Source organism: Pinus tabuliformis, chromosome 7 (assembly GCF_031772625.1).
Source record: "Pinus tabuliformis cultivar Carrire ecotype Pingquan chromosome 7, CPIR1, whole genome shotgun sequence".
NCBI lineage: Eukaryota > Viridiplantae > Streptophyta > Pinopsida > Pinales > Pinaceae > Pinus > Pinus tabuliformis.
In genome coordinates, this window is record NC_142293.1 from 385,882,078 (window position 1) to 385,886,207 (window position 4,130).

The window sequence follows — 4,130 nt, forward strand, 5'->3', positions numbered from 1 at the left end:
AGTGACAGATGAGCTACCACCCATGGATGATGAGGGGCATTTGGTGTTGCAGCCAGAGGCCATTATTGATACCAAGGAGAGGCAGCTGTAGAGCAGGACGGGCCGGGAATTCTTAGTGAGGTGGAAGAATTTGCCGGATGAGAATGCCACTTGGGAGAGTGAGAAAATCTTGCAGCATCCATCACTTCAGTTGCTTGAGGACAAGCAACATTTTGTCGGGGGAGACTATAATATTCCTAATTAGCCATGGCTAATTGGAATATTCGATTTTGCTCAATTTTTGCCTTCTTTAGTTATTTATAAATAAAAAAAGTGAGAAAGGGGACATAACTCACTTTTAGAATAAAATTCACTTCCTAATAGCACAATGTTGTGACTTAAAGGGGAGCCAAGGGGGCCAAAGGGGGACGCAAAGTTGGAGCCCACGCAGACACTTGGAAGGGACTGCGTAGAAGGGAAGAAACACGTGGCAAAAGAGGAATTACGTTGGAGGAGGTGAGCCTTGGGATTGAGAGAGGCAAAGGCTATAAAGGAGAGAGAAGCCCCCTCATTTTGATCATTTGGTTATGTGCATTTGAGCTAGTCGTTTCGACTTAAGAGCACGCTGGCTGTTTAGCTAGTCTGCAGCACTGTTTAGTGCATTGAGTGTCTCCGTTCGGAGATCTCACCCTTAGCCCCGGGGGACTTTGAGTGCCTACTCAGGCAAGGTAGTTCCATCAGTATTTTGGTAGCAGTTTCGTTGGTAGTTGGTAGGAGGAATGAGCACTGTAGATGACGGCTCCAATCTTGAGAGGGATGACGTAGTTCTGGATTGAGGGTTTGTAGTAGGATTTGTGCTGGGAGATTAAGCAGGGTATCATCCCTTGCATATTGGAGAGTTTTGGCAGAGGTTTCAAGCGGATTTTTGGAGGGTTTCATTTAGTGGCAGCGCAGAGCATTGAGGGACTGCACAAAACCCCAAGGGGGTGATTTTCGGGGGTCATCTATTCCAGGAAAGCTTTATGGGTTTTTCTGGGTTTATTGAGTAGAGTCTGATTCCAGAGTTTCAGCATTTTCTGAGGAGGGGAACAGCCCCAAATCCTCATTTGATTTTTAACAGCAGCAGCACGACAGTTCTCCTGTAGCTTCCACGCAACTCTGAGAGAGGCCATTCCCTTGCTATTCTGAGTGTATTTCTTCACTTGCCTTATGCAAGTCGAGGTGCCATCTTTCTGATCACCTTCTGTACTATTTCCATTACTCAGTATAATAAAATGGCTTAGCATTTCTCACTGCATTTCTTGAGTATCTGCTTACATTTCATGTTTACATTATTATATGCTGCACCACTATTATTTTTATCATTTTGAGCTTCCCGGTTATTATATCATTTGCTCATATTTGGTTGGATTTTTGTTGGGGTTTGAGGAATATTCCTAAAAGGGATACTACAATATTCCCTTGTTGTGGATGCAAGCATCATATCCTTTTATTTGTTGGTTGAGAAAATGTGTGTATGTGTATATGTGTGTATTATTGTAAATATTGTATCGAGTTGGATTTATAAAGCTCCATAGGCAATATGATTATTTATTGGGTGAAGCAAATGTGTATGTGTGTATATGTGGTTATTATTGTAAATATCTTAATGAGCTATGTTTTAAAGCTCCAATAAACGGTATGTTTGTCATGTTTTCGCAAATGCTCATTGTAAATATTGCACTAGCAATGTTATAAACCTCCATGGGAAGTATGTTTTGTCTTCAGCAGTCTTGTTAGTTATAGGTGTCACTGAACACCAAGGATGGTGTTCCCCCAAGGGGGAGGGTTCTGTGACAACCTTGGTTAAAAATACATGTAAAAAAAATATAAGACCACAGTTGATGGGACACATATTCCAAGATGAATGGTGGACAAAAAATCCTAGTGGGTGTTCATTTTGGTTTATTATGGCTAAGGAGATTAGCAAAGGCAATGGAAAAGGCTTAGGAAAAGCGTGAGGCATTAATTGACATTTTATTTATGAAAATAATGGAAATTAGGAGAAAAGGAAGGTGAAAGGTGATGGGTTTCAAGTGAGGAGGAAAATGAAGGAAAATAATGGAAAATGAAGAAAATAGAATCCTCATTGATAAAAAGGCTTTTGAGGATCTGTTGGTAAGCTCATGGCTCAAGCTTTTGCTCAGGTTTTGCATTGGATCAATAAAGGAAAAGGAGGCAAGAAGAAGGAAGGAGCAAGCAAGGAAGAGTAGGATCAAGCAACTACAACATGATTCTTTGAAGGTATCAATTTGCATGTGGGATTTCCTTGCTAGATTTGGCATGCATGGTATTGCATGTGGTTCTTTTATTGTTATAGCATGCATTTTTCCAGGTGTGGTAGTGTTTTCAGCCTAGCCTTTCCATTTCTGGATAGCCAGTGTGTGATGGGGTTCTCATGTTTTGGTTGAGTTGGATTGTCGGATGGATTCGAAGTTGACTGAGGTGGATCTCCGAATGATAGAACACATGGCCTAAAGGTCCCTGAATTAGACTGTGGATCATGGTAAAACCACTGACCAAGTAACCACTTAGCCATACTCTAGGTTGCGGTAAATCTAGGATTGTGTGCCTCGGTGGGCCTAGGAATCCTTGTCAGTGAATGGCGGGATATATTGTAACTCCAAGAGGTGGATTGCTCTTCGTTGGGTGTAGTAATCATGGAATGGGATATGCAGTAAATCCTAGATAGTGGGTCTCGGTTTAGGGCCTAGTGATCTGGTGTGGATTACGGTAAAGCCTGAGAGACTAGTGTCTAGGTTTAGGGCCTAATGATTTAGTGTGAATTGTGGTAAATCTTGAGAGACTAGGAGATAGAGAAATTCCTCAGTGTGTAGATGGATAAATCTAATGGAATCCATGCTTGTTTTGGCCTAGTGATCTAGTGGAGATCATGGTAAAGCCTATTATTACATGTTTATTGTGTTGGCCTAATGATCTGGGATAGATTACGGTAAAGCTTGGTTTCTATTGATGAGGGTTAGGTGGTTTAGCCTCGGGATGCCTTAGTTGGTTCCTTTGTTTGAGTCCCAAATTCATGCTTGGAATATGGCATGGAGGTGAATGGCTGAAGAGAGATTTGGCTCAACCATTCTATGGTTGGGTGGAACGTGGAAGTCCCATCCCGGGTTTGGATTTTGGATCATCAATATGAGGTTATTTCTCCTTTTAATTCTATGAGTATTATACTAGTTTATATGCGTATCATATGGTTGTGATTTCATTGGTATTTTTGTTTCTATTATGTTGGTTATGTGTGTGTTTTATGATAGTGGCTATGTATGGCTCTCATCATGTTTTTACTTTTAAATGAATGGACAATGTATCTATGACCTAATAGATGATAATGCAGCAAATGATATGAGGGAACAATGGTTCTTAGCAATCCTCAGATAAGTATGAGATCCCTATGCTTAAATCTATTGTTTACACCTCTAGATTACATATTTGTGATATGTTTGAGGAAATTCCTGTCAAGGCTAGTAGGGGTCTGATTAAGGGCTTGTTCAAGTATTTACATTGCATAATTGTTTCCCTGTTATCTTACTGTTCTGAAGGTGTCATTCAATTCTGGGCAGTGACCTCGGCTCTGGGCTTGAAAAAGCGGCTCAAATCTCGGGGATGCTAGCACAACACTGAGAAAAATAGTCCCTGGACACTGGCATGCCTTGTCATGAGAGTGTCTAGATCCTCCTAGATGCTAGTAGGCCTATATCATGAGATCATCCAGAGTTCAAGTGGTTAAAAACTTCTGTGGGACCCAAGGGCTAGCTACCTTAGTGGTTGGAATGGTTCCTAGGAGTCCTGCAGTTGATGTGTAAGGATTTTATGTCATGTTTCCATCAATTCCACTTCCTTAAGGTCACATAGGAGGTTGAATCTAATCATAGTAGCCTCTCATCACATGTTTACCCTGGTTGGCCAGTTACTTGGGTAGATGTGGGAGGAGGGTGTTACAGTTCCACCTGCAAATGGTTTTGTTGTTGTCTCATTTCTGCCACCTCCATTCGGTCGAATGTAAAAGTGTTTATATATATATATATATATATATATATATATATATATATATATATATATATATATATATATATATATATATATAGTGTGTGTGT